We start from the raw sequence: 20084 nt of genomic DNA on the forward strand, positions 1-20084 counted from the left end.
AATAAAATTAAAAAAAAATACACTTATAAGTGAGAATATGCCCTATATTTAAAAGAAAAATTGGGAATTTTCTTTTTTGTAGAAAGTTGGGTGTTTTTCAGCGTTACGCTTTTTCCTGCAGTTTTTTTGACGATCAACCCTTATACAACTATCCTACCGGACAGTTTTAATTTAATTAAAAAAAAATCGGTTCATATTATCTATTTAATTTTTATTATGTCTTTCCATCACTTGTGACATCCTATGACACAGGGTAAACCTCAATTTGCTTCTTCATTATGGAATTTCGATTCCATACACTCATTGCATTCTTAGATCTTTTAAAAGAAATAAACCACCTCCTCCTTGTAAATCAAAGTCAAAATCAATCATGTTATTTAATTTACACTGAGTTATCATCTTTGAAAGGAAATAACACCCTTTAACTCTCTCAATTTTGCAAATAACCCAAAGGTAGATTCCTATTTAATCATTATTGTATTCGTTACAAATTTATTAAAGATTTAACAATATTCTTCTTTAAGGCGCTGGACGTCAATAAATTTAGATGTTGATCCTGCTTAAATAAATTTAAAAAAATCAAAGAAGAGAATCTCTTCTTGTATCTTAGCCTCAAGAAGACTTGATCTGTCTTCCTTATTACGTTATCCTTCAGGGCAGTTGATCCTATTATTGTATCTAAATTATCATAATTATAATTACTTTTTTTTTTAAATGATTTAAGGCGCGTCAACATCTAAGGTTATTGGCGCCCAAAGCTTCCTTTTAATGCACTACCGCCTCCGGACAGTGTTCTCTCGTTACAGACAACACTGTCCATCACCGGACAGTGAGCTGCAAGAAGCTCCAAGGAAGAGAAAATTTAAGGGTCAACAGCTGGATTCGAACCCGGGACTTCCGCGTGGGAGTCCAGTACGCTGTATCTAAATTATTGTTGCTAAATTCATTAGCATAAAATAACTCTGTAATTTTTGAAGCTCAGTTCGAATGTTTATAACATTTAGGTCAAACTTTCAGAAAATAATCTTTACTTTACTAAAAAGCTCTACAGCTCTGATCGAGCCTTGGCCTCCCTGACAACCTCGAACCACCTCTCTCTGTCCAGCGCCTTCCTCTTCCAATCAGTCACACCCAGCTTCCGCAAGTTAGCCTCCACATCCAGCGCCTTCTTGGCCGCCCTTTGCCTCTTGTACCCTCCATTCTGGAGAAAAGTATTTTTTTTTGGCATCCGATTGTACGGCATTCGCACCACATGGCACAACCATTCAATTCTTCGAAGTCTTTATGAATTGCACTATGTCATTTTCCTGATACATCTCATAAAGCTCATTGTTCGTTCTTATTTTCCACTATCCCATCCACCAGTGTGGTACCGTATATCTTTCTTAAAATCTTCCTTTCAAATATTCTTAACTGATTCACAGTCGCCTCACAAAGGGTCGCAAGTTTCCGCGGAATATGTCACAATTGGTCTTATATAAATTAAGTTTTGTTTTATGTGACAATAGAGAAGAACGGAATAGCCTAATATTGGCCATGATCCTGCAATTCACCTCGGGTGCAATCCTGTACTCGCTGTTCACCTTAGCTCTTAAGTATACGAATGATTTCACCTTCTCGAAAGTGATCCCTCTACTTTCTTGGGCTACTCCACAGTTGCCATTTGGGCTTAAGCTCATATACTTAGTCTTCTTTTCATTCATCGCGAGACCTATTTTATCGCCTTCAGATTGCAGGGTATGTAAAACCTCCTTCAAAGATCGTATGCTTATAGCTATTATACAGAAACCAAAAATAATCTAGTCAATTCAATTATTATTCTGTGATTTTGCCGTTAGATTCTAAAAGCTGATGTCTATTAACCAGTTTGCCAAAATGCTGATACTCTATGGCTGAGATTGTTCTTGAAGAACTCTGTCACAGCCACTACAGTTCTCCAGTTATCTCTACATCTTGCCAAAGTTTTCCATCTCTTTTGACCTTCCAAATGTCCTGCACCTCTTTCAACAATTTTGTAGCTTTTCACCTCAGCATTTTACCAGCAGGGTGTCAAAACAAAAGCTTTCCTGGGAACTCTAGTCGCAATCTACCGATTTATAATGGCTACTACGTGTGACTCTCCGAACTGTTCTACGTCCTCTCAGTTCGTCTCCAAACTTTATAGTCATCTTGCTCCTTCTTTACTAAGTCCAAGTTTTGTTCCCAATACTTCCCTTTTCCACCTACACAACCTTTTCTTAGTCCACTCTGGCTAATTACCCACGCTTCCAAACCATAGTTTCGTTACAGATTGGCTACAGTTTCGTTTGATAGCACCCTTATCATTAACTGCACAAACACTTCTAAACACTGGCTGCAGCACCCATCTACATTTATTACCGGCTTATTAGAAATTTCTTCTGTTACTCTTGTAAAATTAAAGCTTGTCCAGAGTCTTTCATTTAAAAAAATGCTGTACGAAAACAATTGAAAATGTATTCATTAATGTTTCATAAAAAGGTCAACAAGCTGATATTAATTTTTATACAGGTAATTTACGTACCTGTTTCTTACATTCTGTAAAATGTAACTTATTTAACCAAAAATTCAATATTCAACTGTTTCATTACATCATCTTCATCATTAGCCAAGAAACTTCAAGATTCAATCAAATCAGCCATCTAGAATAAACCAAAGATTTACATTAAAAATGAAATTGAATTGAAATATTATGTATTTATGTATTATACGAGGGTCGTTTGAAAAGTCCGTGCAAAAATAAAAACTACTTAATTTTTTGGGGTAAACCTTTTTTATTTTTCAACATAGTCTCCTTTTAGGCTTATACACTTCGTCCAACGCTGCTCTAGTTTGTTGATCCCTTCCGAATAATAGGATTTGTCCAAGTCTGAAAAATAGCCATTCGTTTCTGCAATCACCTCCTCGTTTGAATAAAATCTTTTTCCCGCCAGCCATTTCTTCATATTGGGGAACAAATAGTAGTCCGAGGGAGCCAAGTCTGGAGAATAGGGGGGATGTGAAACGAGTTGGAACCCTATTTCCATTAATTTTGCGACCACAACTGCTGAGGTGTGAGCTGGTGCGTTGTCGTGATGGAAAAGGACTTTTTTGTGGGCCAATCGTGGGCGTTTTTCTTGCAGCTCGGTTTTCAAACGGTCCAATAACGATGAATAATATGCACCTGTAATAGTTTTACCCTTTTCCAGATAGTCGATGAGGATTATTCCTTGCGAATCCCAAAAGACAGTCGCCATAATCTTTCCGGCCGAAGGAACGGTCTTCGCCTTTTTTGGCGCAGATTCCCCCTAGGTAACCCATTGTTTAGATTGTTCTCTGGTCTCAGGAGTGTAGTGATGTATCCATGTTTCATCCACAGTGACGAAACGACGCTTAAAGTCCTGCGGATTCTTCTGGAACAGCTGCAAACCGTCCTTGCAACACTTCACACGATTTCGTTTTTGGTCAAGCGTGAGCAATCGCGGCACCCATCTTACGGATAGCTTTGTCATGTCCAAATGTTGATGCAAAATATTATGTACCCGTTCATTCGAGATGCCCACAGCACTAGCAAACTCACGCACCTTCACTCTTCTGTCATCCATCACCATATCATGGACTTTATCAATGATTTCTGGAGTAGTAACCTCAACAGGGCGTTCAGCGTCACTTGTGCCCATATGGCCACTCCGAAAATTTTGAAACCACTTATAAACTGTTCTAATCGAAGGTGCAGAGTCACCATAATGTTTATCAAGCTTCTCTTTAGTCTCCTGAGGCGTTTTGCCTTTCATAAAGTAGTGTTTAATCAACACACGAAATTCTTTTTCGTCCATTTTTTGAAAATCATTCGACTTCCTCGATTCAAACGAATGCCAAACACAAAGAAATAGACCGATCTGGCTGAAACTTGGTGTGTGTGTTCTTCCAAGAGATGCTACTAACTAAACATAACCTCAATACGCGCCAGTAGTGCTATCTCTCTGACTTTGCACGGACTTTTCAAACGACCCTCGTATACCATATAAATATTGGATTACTATAACTACGTTCTCTTGTCCATAATCAATGTTCTTACTACAAGAAAATACACTATCTTATTTCTTAATATCGTTCGAGAAGACTCAGTTAGTAATAATTTTAGTAAAGTATTTATAATAACAACTAATTTGGTCTGGTCAAAAATTAAAGCTATTAACATTGGAATCTTTAAAATCTACGCTCCGCCTGTAGATTTATATAATTTTAATTCTTCTCAATCATGATGCAAATAATTTTGATAATAAATAATTTAAAACAATATATTACCAACGCTGAATTTTAACTCGAAGTATATTTCTAATCATTTAAGATTAAGCATTTAGAAGCAGTGCTATAGATTAACTACCACTGCAGTCTTGATATCGTCTCTTTATTGTTTTGCCAATGGAAGATTTCAGATACAACATCCAAACTTCTGCCGTGAATTTGATTCTGTAACACAAACAATATTTTTGTTTTTTTAAATCTATAGAACATCAACTTTTTATTTCCTTATGTATGTACACACATATATATAGCTAGCAATGTGAATACCACTAACTTATAGTGTGTCAGTAACACAGAATTGAATTTTCTCCATCTATTTGGTATGCAGAGTTATTCCCCTGTTCATGATGCTGTCAAGAATACCTGCTCGTAAAGTTGTACGATACATATTGAACGGGTTATTTTTAGTCATAAAAATTGTTGATGTAAACATCAGTCAACATTTTTTCTGTCTTTTTTTTTTAAAAAAAAGGTCATTTTTATTTATTTTTTTCCTAAAATCGATTTAAAAAGTTTATCAAAAGTTAATGTAAGTTTCGTAGAGCTTAGTTTGTTTTTATTACGTAAATATTGTATGCGAAATTTTGCAATACTTTTAAATCATTAAATTAGTATCTCAAGTCTGGGCAAGAATTTCTGGATGCAAGGAAATTCTTCGTGCAGGATTGATTCCCATTTGAAGAACATTAGTACACAACAAAACTGATCGACTTAAATCTCAACATATTCAACATATTTTATCGAATATTTGAATAATAACCACAACAATCCCGAAAGATGAGTGAGTCTTCTCGCAATCACTGAAGCATTTTCTTCGGTCCTTAGAAAACACAGAGTACATCTGATCCTAGAGGTGGGAGTGAATGATCCCCAAATCTGTGTAGCTACTTCTTATTTTATTGTTTTAAAATTAATGGCACATTATGAACTTCAGACTCCCGGCCAAACGTCCCGGTTCAGCGAAGAGTGTTTTCCTCCCTAATGACGAATACGTCAGTCTCAGATACGAAAAGTATAACTGCATTATCACCACCACTTGTCACCTCAGAACTATTCGTACAAATTACTTGCATATACATAACTAAAAATAAATGAACTAATAGAAAAATCATCGCGTTAATTATATTAAATTATTTAAATTTAAGTTAAATAAACCCGTTCTCTACACAGTATACACATCAGCCATATCTATACAACACTCTACTCTAGTCTGAACATATGCAGACGACACAGCCATATTAGCTACAAGTACACATCCTTCATCAGCTTCATACAAGTTACAGACACACTTACATAAAATAGAATCCTGGGCAAAGAAGTGGAGGATTTAAATGAACCCACAGAAATGCCAGCATGCCACGTTTACTCTCCGGCGGGGCTCCTGTCCAACTGTCCTCTTCACCAGCAATCCTCTTCCCTGTACAGATCTGGTGCGCTACCTTGGGCTCCACATAGACAAATGACTCACGTGGAACCCACAACTAGACTTAAAAGACAAGCAATGACAAAATATGCTTTACAGATTACTTGGACGACGCTGCAAATTACCCATTGAATTCAAACGCTTAATATACAACACTATTGTCAAACCTATGTGAACTTACGGACTAGAGCTGTGGGGTTCAGCCAAACCTACAAACGTACGGACAGTACAAGACATTTCAGTCAAAACTCCTCTGACAGATAGTTAACGCTCCTTTCTACGTGACTAACCTCACTCTTCACAACGATCTCAACATTCCCTTCATAGACCAACTCGCTAAGACTAAACACCAAAAATTCCACACTACTCTCTCGACTAGCTCTAATCCTCTTGTACTGTCTCTCGCTTCCTTCCTCTGACATCCCTAATACTCCTCGCCGACTGAATCGCCAATGGCCCCGCGACTTCCTCGCAGTCTGAAGACCTAAACACCATCCTACTCCTATAGAGAGTGCTACCGCTGGGTAGTTTCTCTACTCCTGCTCTCCTCCCTCACCAGTTCATCACTCTCTCCATATTTACTGATTGTATACTGTATACAGATTGTAAATTACAAAATAAATTAAAAAAAAAAGTTAAATAAAATACAAAATATATCTGGCCATAAAACATGCAGTTTGAGCATGAAATTATTTACTCTTTTCGATGCAAGGAGTCCCAAAACATAGTAATGGGTAAAATATTTGCTAAGTAAACAATTATCAGAACGATTGATGACCGAGTGTCTATAACTCAACTTAAATTATAGATTTTATTGTTTTATAAATCAGAAAATAATCTATCTTTAATAGATATTTCATTTCGTTTATGGTTAAGGACATCACTGCGTTGGATTTATTTCTCCCCAAGAAATCCTTAACAATCCTTTTTGTATTTAATTAAAAGTTAATGAAGTGGAGGCTGCAGAGTGAAACTACGCCCCGCCTCTTCCTTCTAAAATGGAGTCTTAGTGACTCTAACGCTGTTTGCTTGCTTTAATTTCCTCTGGCCAATTCCAATGCAAATCCAACATCAAGAACTTTAAGAACCAAGAAGCCCCTCTGTCACTAGTTAAAAGTTTAAACTTGAGAAAGAATGGTAGGCCCTGGAACGCAATTTAATGCAAAGGATATACTCTGGAGGAGCGAGTGGAGTAGATTTTTAGATAAAGAGAGTAGAATGAGCTGTTCTTCAGATAACCGCCCAAGCCAGTTTAATTAAATTTGAAGGCTCCTCTCTTGGCAGAAGTTTTGCTGACTAAAAGCCTAACCCCTTTGAACACCCAGACAAACAGTTGTTCCAGTCCCCCCCTTGGTTGCTTGATGGTTTAGACAGAAATATACGCTAAGAGAGCGGAAGAGTTTGACAGTCACTTCCTGCCTTTTTCAGAGGGTGTAGTCCTGTAAGGCAAAATTAAATACACTCTAGTTATTTGTAAAGAAGGGGGAAAATGTCATCAACGTTTTACACAAACATGTCCCTGTTATTTACGTTTAATTAAAAGATTGATTGATAAATTTTAGATTACTTTTTGTTTTAATTTCACTTCATCCAACTACATTAGCAAGATAAACTGTAAAATTATTTAATTGCAACCACACGAATAACAAAAAACAACTGCAATACTTAAATACAATTTTGTTTCAGCGATAAAAAAAAAAGCAAAAATGTTAAACAAACATAGCCTGAAATGAAGTAAACAACTTAACATAGCAATATGATCAAAAAATGTAACAACTAAACGATACTCTCGAATTGACATATCTTATCTGTAATAAATACTAACATATAAAACCGAACAAATTGTCATAATGATTTAAAATTTGGTTAGATCCGCAGCGTTCGATAAAATCGCTAATTTCATCCATCATATGCATGCAACTCCAATTCAATGATTCAGTGATTCTAGAAGGCCAAAAGAAAACCCTGGGTCTAATTTTCGTAAATCAAACAAAAATTTAATGATAAAGGGGATGCCGTAACAAAATAAAAAATACTAATAAACTATTTAGTCTAAGAATAGAGCTCACCGAAATACTGATAAACTACTCGGTCTATGAATAGAGCTCATCAAAACAATGATAAACTATTCGGTCCAAGAATAGAGCTCATCAAAACAATGATAAACTATTCGGTCTATGAATAGAGCTCATCAAAACAATGATAAACTATTCGGTCTATGAACAGAGCTCACCAAAACAATGATAAACTATTCGGTCTATGAATAGAGCTCCAATCTCTATGCACGCTTTTAAAAGGATAACTGCTGCCTGCCTTCCAACAGAAGTGAAGTGCAGACAAAAAGCAAAAGCGGATGGAAAACGGTGGCAAGTATTGGTTGAACCAGGTGAACGAGTTCCACCTAATCTGAAAAGAAAGGAAGGCGTGGCCTGTTTCAGACTGCTTACGGGCCATGATTATTTGCAGGCCCACCTATTTCGCATTGGGTTGGCGGCGGACCCGACCGGCACTCTGTGTAGAAGAGAGGACATGTCCTCCGAACACCTTGACGTGTGTCCTTCTATCGAGGACATAAGATGTCTTATTTTATCGGACGATATCAACAGAAAAAAAGCATTTGTGTACTGGGAAGCCCGACGTCGGATGGCAGAACTGCCATGACTTATGGGTGGCGTAGATAAAAAAAAAAATGAATAGAGCACCGAAATAATTACTTACAACAAAAGAGAATAAATAAATTAAAAAAAAAATAAATACAAATTTGGAGGTTTCTTTCTCTGATTCTGACATATCATAATGCAAGTTCAGTATTGTTTGACCATGTCTAAAAAAAATCAAGCTTTTACAAGTTATCCATGTATTTAGGGTAATTGAATAACTCTGCAAAATTATACAAATTACCTTTAGATTCCATATTTATTTACACATAGAACAACATATGTATGTATATATTAGATCCGGTTATAAAATGGAAGGTCTCCTGAGACTGGGTCCAGTTTGTGCTGCTAAAAGATTTGATTTTTTTCTTCTTGGAAGCCTCTACAGCAGCTCATTGTCCGGTAGAAGAGCAGATGTACTTTCCAAGAGAACACAGCCTGGAAGCTGGCAATCAATTAGAAGCTCCGTGCGTCAATTAACATCAAATCTTGTACCTTAAATTAAAACAATGCAAAAATTAAAAACAATTTTAAAAACAAAATTTACTTTATAAGTATCTACTTTTATCTTTCAAAAGTCATTTCTAGTTGTCAAAAAAAGAAAAAAGAATTGTATAAATCTTTTACAAGAGCCCATTTTATTTCATATTTTACAATTTCCATTTTATTGAGTTCTCCTCTGAGGGCGGCATGATTCTACTTAAAGAGATTTAAACAGTTCTAGACGAGCGATTGCGTACAGTCAAGCATAAAAAATAAGTGCTGAGTTAAAACTTTTAAAGCTCCACTACGTTTTGTTTTGGTCAGCTCTAGGTACTATAGGCTCAAGTGTGTCGAAGAGTTACAATATCTTGTTCATGTAGTCTTAAATTACTAAAAACTATGTCTATTTTAACGGAGAATAAATAAAACTAAACTCATTTTTGAGGGAAGAGAGGGGAGAGCTCTTTAGTTTCCCAGGGTACCGCCATCTAAACTAAGATAATTTCTGCTGTCTGACACTTGTCAAACGAATTTAAGAATAATTTCAATTGAACTCTCGTTAGGTTCCATTAAAATACTGTTATAATTGAAATTACTAATTAGTTGCTGGCATCATTCTTTTCTCCGCTTAATATTTTTAGGGCAAACAATGTAAATATTCTCTAAGCTTTCTGATGTCGTTTCAACCTTAAGAATCATTCGTAGCGCTCTCTAGATTAATTATATGTAAATATTATTTGCGTAAGCCATGATATAGAAGGCATATTATTCGAACTGCCCTTACCAAACCTTTTCAGATTAATTGTTTTATATAACTAGCCTTTACTAACGGATGTATATTTTTTTTGCTACTAATCAAAAACCTGGAGACAAAAAAAGAGAGAATTATTTAATAGAATCCTTCCAAATAGAAATTTTTATAAAAAAGTCCACAAAAAATAGCCCTTCATTTTATTTTTCAAGTATGGGAGAGAGGGGCACATTTGAACAGAATTTACATTTTCTGTTGCAGAGTGCACAGAATCGTATTATTGAACCTTTTTATTTTGTTTTCTACAACTTTCAAGTCTTCTTAACAGATCTTACGAAAACAGTTGGTACTTTACATACATATCTATAATTTTTTAATTTAAAAATGTTATGTCAAATGTTAATATCTGCTCCCACTGGTGAGGTAGCTTTGAACACAATATAAAATAGAAAGAAATGATATTACTTTACTCTGAATCTACCTTCTATCAGTTATTTCTCTCACTACTACATTACTTTCTCTTTTAAACCACTGAAATCTTGTTCAAAAATCAAGAATGGTTCGGGATGTTGTACCCAAAGTGTGATGGGTTTAGGAAGTTTGAACCAAATATTCGGTTTGTTGCGCTTCTTAATGTAGGTTCGGACCACTTTCCCCTTCTCTGCGATTAAACAAAAAAGAAAAGTCACAAACTTGCAGGTCGGTAGGGCACATTTTAAAGGTGATGTTGAAATGTGTGCCCCCTCTCCTTCCATAAAAGAAAATATAATATCCAACATTTTTTTTTGCAAGCAAATAGACTTTTGTAAATACTAGATTTAAAAATACGAATTCCAAATGGTTAATATGGACTAACAATACTTACACCTTGTCCACAACAATCTTCACAATACACTTCCAAAGCTGCAACAAAAATTTTACTTCCACCCTTACAAAATATAACATTCCTCAATTCTGACTTTACCGAACAATGAAAACGAAGGGAAACTCTGCCAATCAGGTCTACCACCAAATATGGAGAAAATGACCAATTATAAATGTTTTAAATACTCGTATTTGACGAGAAATTAAAACTGTTCAAAGGTGTCCACTCTCCACTAATTATTAATATATAATTATTAGAACATTACCAATGGAATACTGCATGACCTAAACAACTAATTGTAGGGTTACAACAAATTTATCGCTTTTTTAGAAGTAAAAGTCAATTTTTTTTGTTAAAAAAAAAGTAATAATTCAAGGAAGATGTTTTGATGTTATTTCAAAGGGTATGAGATGTTGAGAGTTATTAATGTGTATATTTAGTTAAGCTCTTCTATTTTTATTGAGTTTTCTTTGGATGCATGAGAGATACGAGAGACAGAGTGTGTAAAAGTGGATGAGTCAGCGGGTAGAAATCTGGACGATCTGTCTGCCATGTTATTACAATCTAGAACTCAGCACTGCAAGGACACTTAAATCAAGAAACAAGAAGAAAAAAATATATTTTTATGTACCTCACATGTTCTCTGATAATTTTACAACCTCCAGGCACTTCGCTAGTTTATTAAGAAAAAATTACCTTATTAAAAACAAATCTTCGACTTTTTAAACTAAAACAAAACAAAAATTAAATGATTTCAACAAAAAAGTGCACTGAAAAACGCTTTGGGCGCCAACAGTCTTAACTGATGAAGCGCCTTAAATTAAGCATTAAAATAAAAAATAAATAAATAAAATAAATGTATTCCTGTTGCAAGACTTTTGGCACTGGATTTACATTTAGGACTTCATTTATTTTTTAATATTTATAAATACAATTTATTTACTGCCTTCCCGGTTTATTTAACTAAATAATAAAAGTAACGTTGCAAAAAATAAATTATTCTATATTATTTATAAGCGTTATATTTCACGTTAGAGTTGCATTTTTTTTTAAACAAAATACTACTTTAAAGATATTTTAGTGGCAGAAGTGACTGTTTAAGAGATATTGTACAAATTTAACATGGTTCAGATAGGAGCGTCTACAAACTGGTTTATAATAATGTAAATTCTTAATAGGCCATTTCTAATTTTTGAGGTATGTGCTTAGATGGATTTTAAAGGCACAAATAAAATAAAAGAAGGTTATAGCTAAGAAACTTCATATTCAGAATAACTTGCTGAAGAAGTAAACTGTAATTTTTATTCTGTATTAAGAAATTTGGAACAATTTTGCGCCATAACTGGAATCCATCCTTATCTTGATCTTTGAACGAAACCTGTCATCCTAATCCACTCTGCTGCGGCATGCCTCCTAGATTTTTCTATTCCCTATAGGCGCAAAAGACTAAAACACATCCTTCTCTAACTTTCTGCACTAGCTGCAGGTTTTTCCTTCCTTTTTTCCCTGCATTCTTATCCTTAACCTTTAAGGTTAAGTTCTGTACATTGATACTTCGAATATATATATTTGTACATATTAGTGTACATTTAGTGTATTAAAGGTTTATTCTTCTTCTTCTTGAACGAAACCTATGCATTGTTTAAACGATTTGGTCAGTCCAGTGCTGAGTATGGATTAATTTCATGAAGGGCCATTTTTTATAAATTTATGAATAAGTTTTTAAAAGGTATCAAAATATACCTAGGAGGCATTCCTTCTATGCTCCAGGATTAAGATTAGAAATTAGAAAACGGGACCTACGCCCCACGGCACCGCAGCCACTAGAGGCTTATTGTGCCTTCCCCTTTTCAGTCTAATAGTTAAAACCTCCCCTTCTAAAAAGGTTGAGGACTTTCCCTACTAGTTCTTTTTGCGCTACTATCTCCTTCGGCCTCAGCGTTCCAAAGATTTCATAGCGCAAACGCTCGATTGCAACACAATCGAACAACAGGTGAGAGGCCGTCTCCTCCTCTTCCTGAATGCTCCAGGATACTACAATAGAACCAGAGTGTACTTCCTTGCACTAACATTTTACGATAACTCCGACTGAACTTGGACACACGATTTACTTGGAACTCTTCAAACTAACTTAAAATGACCAGAAATCAAAAAAAGCTCTTACTGTAGTTAGTAACACGTTTTTTGAAATAAGCTCAGCTAATAAACGGTTAGTTGAGAATGGTATCTTTCTAAATGCATTCTACATCTAGGCCGAAAATATTGAATCGAGGCCCTTCCATAGTTGTTAGATTAGATTCTGCAAGGATTGGCCAGAAAACCTACGCCAATGCGATCCAGAGAGTCTATAGCGGCACCAACTAAACTAGCGCTCCTGCCTCAGTTCTGTCTGCTTGACTAGACTTAGAAGTTTGGTTAGAGGCATCTGGACAATGTATGAACGCTAGTAGAATGTATATTTTTCATCTCCAAACAGAGCCAAACCCTGAGCCAAGCTAGTCCTTTATACTGACCCAGAGCAGTTTCTCTTCTTCCTGATAGAATCTGACAAGCTACGTCCAAGATTGTTAAAGTTACACTATGAATTCTGTCAAGTACCTCTCTTGTTATGAACTGGAGATTGTGGTTTAAGAAAACATGTAAACAAAATTGGACTCAAGCTGGATTTTATCTGAAGAGGATTGGAAGCTACTATCTAATCCAATTGTTTTAGAATGCGAGGAGGTTAAATTTAGCAATATTTGTACGCTGATTCACGTTTAAGATGGTTGCTCGATTACTTTGACAGCAGACTAGATTTTCATCTAGACTAGCATCTTTTTGTTAATTGGCTTTGGACTTGATAGCGTTTCTCTCCCCTCTGTCAAATAATGAAAATAACATCTTGGACCGAAGAATACTTTCAAAATGGAGAGAGTAAGAGGAAGAATGAAGAAAGTTACTGGATAAGTAAATTTACAAGAAATTTCTCTTTTTGATAAAGTAAACTGTGGAAAGTTAATTAAATTTAAATATTCTTTCATCAAATATATTTCTGCTAATTCATCTTTATAATTAAAACCAAGTATTTCACTATCTAGTAAATTATAATTGTAATCGTTTTTTAGTATAACAGTATTTTACAAGGTTGATGCAAATGCAATACCAAAACAATAAGCCCAGTTTTAATGTGAAAAAATTATAAAAATAAGCACACATTAATCTACAAGTTTATGGTTAGTTCTTTCTAATTCTAGACCTAAATCGAATCAAATATTTCTAACTACGTTTGATTTTATACGTCGATGCAAGCATGTTTATAGGAGAACCTGAATAATTTAAGGTAAAACCAGTAATAACCGTTGAACTTATGCTGAACAGTAATACAAATTAAAAATGTAAAAGACAAAACGAGAAAAATCTCCTTTTAATTAATGAAGAGCAATGAATACAGGTGTAGAGTAACATTAACTCCATGTAAACTAAAGGTGGTGATTCAACTACAAAAAAAGAATTACAAAGTTGTATTTAATGGAAAGGGGGTGAAATGCGGTCGTAAAGTTAGTGAAAAGGTCATAACTTAGTGATTGGATAATTGGCTGCCATTTCGACAGAACTGCACTTTCTATCGGTATACTACTGGTACCGTTACTGCGTATGCACTTGGTACATATTACTGCACTCTAAACGTTGGTATTATTTATACGAGGTGTGTTCAAAAAGTAACGGGAATTTTTAAATTTCGCGGGTTTGGAGAGTCTGATTGTAAATTTTTTTTTTTTTATTATGTTGGTACACATGCCCCTAAAATAAAATAAAATTTTCAGTAATATTCATTGTTTACTTCTTAAGTGGCAGCCGTTAAGGTTAGACGTGTTTTTCGAGCTTGGCGATTTTTGTTTGTTAAAAAAAATGGATCAAAGAATTTGTATTAAATTTTGCGTAAAAAATGAAATAAAGTGTGTGAAATGTTAATAAAGGCATATGGTGAGTCTGCTATGAGTAAAACAAGGATTTACGAGTGGTATAAGCGTTTCCAAGATGGCCGCGAAAACGTTGAAGATGACGAACGACCTGGACGTCCAAGCACATCAACAACCGATGAAAACGTGAAAAAAGTGAAAGAAATGGTTATGAACGATCGCCGAATCACAATCAGAGAAGTCGCTGATGATGTTGCCATATCAATTGGCTCATGCCATGAAATTTTTTCGGATGTTTTGGGTATGAAACGTGTGGCAGCAAAATTTGTTCCAAAATTGTTGAATTTCGAACAAAAACAGCGGAGAATGGAAGTTGCTCAAGAGTCACTCAATGAAGTCGACAACGATGCGGATCTACTGAAACGTGTTATAACAGGTGACGAAACATGGGTTTACGGATATGATGTCGAAACTAAGGCTCAATCGTCCCAGTGGAGGCATTCTGGATCGCCAAGACCGAAAAAGGCTCGACAAGTGCGGTCGAATGTGAAGGTTATGCTCACTGTGTTCTTCGATTTTAATGGCATAGTGCATCATGAATTCTTGCCACAAGGTCAAACAATCAATAAGGAGTACTACCTACAAGTTCAACGCCGTTTGCGTGAAGCAATCCGAAAAAAACGCCCGGATTTGTGGCAAAACAATTCATGGATTTTGCACCACGATAATGCACCTGCTCACACTTCATTGCTTGTTCGTGAATTTTTGGCCAAAAACAAAACTTTAACGATGCCCCAGCCTCCATATTCGCCAGACATGGCTCCATGTGACTTTTTTCTATTTCCAAACATAAAGAGAACATTAAAAGGCCGTCGTTTTACAAGCATAGATGACATTAAAAGCGAATCGCTGAAAGAGCTGAAAGCTATCACAAAGATCGAGTTTCAGAAGTGTTTCGAGGATTGGAAAAAGCGCTGGCACAAGTGTATTGTATGCGAAGGGGACTACTTTGAAGGCGACAATATTAATGTAGATGAATAAATAAATATTTTTTTCAAAAAACGAAAATTCCCGTTACTTTTTGAACACACCTCGTATATTTTTCTATAGATAAAAATAGAAATTTGATGAGAAAATTCTCTTAATTTTTCTCTTACTGCTCTAACCAAATTATTTTCTTCAGACTTCAAATAAAAAAAAGAGTAAAGTAATGCCTATTTTTTAAGCAGACTACGTCCAACAATGTCCAGGACGGAGGCGACTAGCCAACATAATTTACTATAATTAATTTTTTGTACTAATTATCAAACAAAATCTAAAGCTAAGACCAATAAAATGCCTAATAATAATGCTTTAATTAAAAAACTATATAAACGACAAAAAAGGACGAATGTAAATTAAAGCATACCCAATCTTGTAATTTCTAATTATATTTAATAATTAAAGCTATCTAAAATAAAGACTCTGTATTTGGTAAGGCGGAATCTTGTAGCTGTAGAAACATAGGGAACTAGAAGATTTCGGTGCAAGGTAAAATCAGTTATAAACTTTTTTTTAGTTTACTCCAATTTTTACTCGTTTAAATACTCAAAATTTAAATTTAAATCTTTGTAATATCTTCTAGCTGATACACCGCACTCTAAACTCAGCCATTATCGGATATGATGCCATGAAATGAAATGCGTCTGCTTTCTCAGTTCTGTTGTACATTGAACATAAATATTGTGACACGGTTAGCCTAAATTAAAGTATCATATTATGACCAGTAATTTTTTCTTTTATTTATTTTCACAACTGCTGTATATCTCTGCAACACGTGAAGCAGATGCAATATGATACATATGTATAAGTTCGTGAGTAGCTTGAGGGGAGGATCCACCCGTTGGTGAGTCTCCCAAAGAGGTACAGTTCACTATTTTGCACTGGCAGTTACTTCATTAAGAAAATCACGTGGCTTCCGGCGCTTCAAGTGACCTAGAGGATTTATTGGTAACGCCCTAAGTTGGGAAACTAGAGGGGCAGGATATGAGGAAATTGAGGCGTAAAATATGGCGTAAAAGGATCTAGCAGCTTCAGAAAACATAAGGAACAAGGGTAGATTTAGAAACAAAGTATAGGGCATCAGCGATTCTTCGGAGCGTTTTTATATTGAAAAGATTTGATTCTGTAGATGCTGGAAGCTTTGAGACTAAAAGCTTCCATGCCGTAAGTCCAGGCAGGTTCGAGAATCCAGATCTAGATAAATTGTTCGTTGTTTAAGGAAAGTTTCGCTCGTTTGTCGAGAAATCTAGTCTAGAAATTTGAATCGTCTGTTTGACAAAACTTATGTTAGATTTCAAAACTTCTTTTGTTCAGTTAACATTTAATTATAGGACACCTGTGACGCCAAACTTCGATTAACACAAACCTGCAAGCACAATCTTTTTAGAAAAAAATTAACTTTAGCCTCTTAAAAATCGCAACAATGTTTCTTTGGCTCACATTTAGGAGAATTCTGCTAGGTAGAAACTTGTTTTCTAATTTTGGAGCTTAGTATGAACATATTCCATTTTATTTATAAAAATATTCCATTTTTCCATTAAAAGAGTTAATTTACGAGAAAGAGCTATAAAAATGCACTCAGCGTGAGCTTTTATAAAAAGCACTTCGTTAATGGTTGACTTTGGTCCTAATTAAGAAACTTTCCTAATTGTGTCGTCATTAACAAAGTAATCACAAGCTTACATTTTATTTTTTTATAAATTCTTTTTTTTAAAAAACTAACACTTCCATAAATTTATCTTTAGAGAAACATCTGATTGCTCTTTCCTTAATTATTATTATCTCTTATTATTATTTTTTTCAATTAAAAATTATTAATATTAGTAATTATCATTAAAGTTTAACATGTAGACAGGTGCATATGAATTCTATGTTTTTACGAGTCTATAGATAAGAAAATAATAATTTTAAAATGCGTTAAGGATCTACATAATTTTCTAGTTTTGAAGGACTTGCCCTATTTATACTTATCAATTACATATTCTTTATGTGACGGCTCAGTTAAAACTTATACATTATATCTAAGGCCGAAATTTATTTTTCCTACTTTTTTTAACCTCAATAAATCAAAAAATATATAAATTACATTATATTACATTATGAACTTAATTTCCAGTATGGCGACTAGGCTTTCATTACTATTACTTTTTATTCACTTTATAATTTTAATAGCAACATTTTAGAATTACAAAATTTGATTATAAGGTATTCGATTTACAAATTTTTGTAATATCACGAAATATTGAGTTGTTTTTGAAAATAATTTTAATTCATGTAAGGGTCCAGCTTTCATAACATTTTGTAGTTAGAAAGTCATTGGGATTCAGTGTTTTTTAAAAGTATTATGAAATCTCAATATACTTAGTTTTTAAAACAAAATAAATTTGATCGAATTTAGGTATTTTACTTTCTGAATTGTTTTGTAACTGGGGTTCATTATCTTATTTTAAGAATTAGGACAAGGAGGAAAATCAATAATTAAAATTACGAAAGGTGTAGGAACCGCTGAGTCGACACCGTATCGTATATAAAAACTGGGCTACTGGCTGGCCAGTCTCTCACTTTTGCGGAGGGGCCAGTTGTCCAGCGGAGGGGCCAGTTGTCCAGCGGAGGAGCCAGCCGCCTTGCGGAGGAGCCAGTGGTCTTGCAGGTGAGCTCAGTGGTTCCGGCGGAAGGAAGACCCATGCTGTGGAAGAGGTCCGTCGGCTGGCTTGTGGCTGGTGAGTTGTAGCCCAGTAGTAATTTAATAGCGGTATTTGTTTAGCCCCAGTATGGTCGACTCAGTGGTTGCAAAGACTGAATGGGTTACTTGTGGGAGAATGAATGAATTATTTAACTTATTGAGGTGTGGGGATACTTATTAGAATGTATTAGAAGCGAGGTTTGATAGATAATTGTATTAAATTCAACTGGGTTGGTTTATGTAAGGGATGAAGCATAGGATATAATTACTTGGGTGTTTGTTAATAATGTGTTTGTTGTTTTTCTATTTTAATAAATGTTGTAACTATCTTGAGTTGTGATTGGAGTGGCCACTTGCCGTTTCCTCCAGGTACGCGCGAGTCAAGGGCGGCCGGAGCCCCTTACAGAAGAAATCATGCATATTATGTGTAATAACTACATCCCCTTTTTCTTATAGATTCCTGACCAATGTTTGTTGATATATTCACAGTGGATTGATGTTTTACGTCTTTTTCGTGTGGGCTTCCATTAATGAACAGTTTAGCAGTACTCTGGGTACCACCAGTATTGATTCGGAAAATTAACATCATTTATTGTAATTGAAATGTTGCAAGGAGTTTCACCTAGCATAAAAAGCTATAAAAACACATCTGTAACAATTTATGTAAATCATAAAGATTAGATAAAGAAGAATGTAATTAAAGCGGCCAGCGCCCCTTACATTCATTAACTATACGGAGACTGTTTTAACTGGCACAATTTTTTTTTCAAAAGTTCAATGCCCAAAAAGCATTCAATTTATTTGCTTTTAATTTGTAAGGGCCTAATTTAGGCAATACCTTGAAGAAAAGTTTCTAGCTATTACAATAATTCAGCTTCTTTTGCTAGCCATGTCTTGTGGCCATAGCTGAACCCTGTCAGAGCATCCGAATAGCCAACAAGAAGGCACCCGAAGGAGGGATTTTCCAAAATAAAATGGGAAAACCCAGCAGATCTATCGCTGGAAGTCTCAATAAATCCTTTGCTCTATTTGCTACTTACTTTTTACCATTATTCATTTTAGCTACAGTTTGTTTGGCTAGAGTTATAGTAGAGGTTAATATTCTAGCGCTTTCTCTAATTTACTTTAGATTAGATTAGACTAAGGCGGCCTCAAGGCCTACGCCACTGCGACCCCTTTGGATCTATTGTGGATCCCCTCACTCTAAAGCTCACCCTTCAGACCTGTCCTTTGAATCAGACTCTTAATGCTGGAGAGCGACTCTTGGGTAAAGCTCACCAGGCCTTGGTTTTTCCACCCCGAGAAGTAACACCCTTAGCCATACGAGCCCCTCACACTGACACCAACACGTGCAGTGCCGTTTCCTCCTCTTCCTGACAGAACCTACAGAGGCTATCATCTACCAGGCCCATGCGATGCATGTGTTTTCTGAGCCTGCAGTGGCCAGTTAATAGGCCTATAATCATCCTTATAGCCCCACGGCCTTGGCGAATTAATTCTGCAGTCAGCCTTGGCGATAGAACTTCTTCGCTTGTCTCTGCCCAGTGGTGGCCAAGCCACCTCTCCTTCTAATTTACTTTACCTAGGATAGTTTTAACTCTATTACTAAACTTATTCTCTCAAATTTTACATCCTTAACTTCTAGATATTACTATAGAATTATTCTGTCTATTATACACATTCCATTTAAAGATTTTAAATTTGGCTGAGTAAGTTGGATGCTAATTTGAAAAAAAAAAAAACAGCTTTACAACACAGATGTTGAAACTTCATCCTATATAGTCTGTTAACTTCCTTTTACTCTACTATTCCAGAGAAGATATTATAGTCCTGCAGATTTTCATTTTACAGATTTTTAACCAGAAATATCCGTTTTAGAGATTCCAAAAGTTCGAGAAATGTTTGTAAGTATCCAACGTAATCAAAAAAAAAATTGCAGCAAGTTAAATTTTGATAGAGAAAATCACTTTTTTT

At 35.2% G+C, this 20084-nt stretch overlaps 1 protein-coding gene and 1 long non-coding RNA gene across 6 annotated transcripts in view; one reads left to right on the forward strand and one right to left on the reverse strand.

The window, feature by feature from the left end:
- Positions 1 to 20084, forward strand: part of Abd-B (Homeobox protein abdominal B) — a 202489-nt gene that overhangs the window by 57292 nt on the left and 125113 nt on the right. The window lies entirely within an intron of this gene.
- LOC141453476 (uncharacterized) overlaps positions 1 to 20084 on the reverse strand; it is a 52844-nt gene that overhangs the window by 2194 nt on the left and 30566 nt on the right. Inside the window, exons 3-6 of one of the 2 annotated variants that reach the window (XR_012458024.1) lie at positions 8630 to 8880; positions 4306 to 4470; positions 2543 to 2660; positions 1644 to 2452 (exon numbers count right to left, since the gene is read on the reverse strand). This is a non-coding gene — a long non-coding RNA (uncharacterized lncRNA). Of the gene's footprint in view, positions 1 to 1643; positions 2453 to 2542; positions 2661 to 4305; positions 4471 to 8629; positions 8881 to 20084 lie in introns of those variants that run through there. The other variant, XR_012458023.1, reaches the window with a different exon arrangement.

This window comes from Rhodnius prolixus, unplaced genomic scaffold, assembly GCF_049639745.1.
Source record: "Rhodnius prolixus isolate KJV_2025 unplaced genomic scaffold, Rpr scaffold_3, whole genome shotgun sequence".
Taxonomy (NCBI): domain Eukaryota; kingdom Metazoa; phylum Arthropoda; class Insecta; order Hemiptera; family Reduviidae; genus Rhodnius; species Rhodnius prolixus.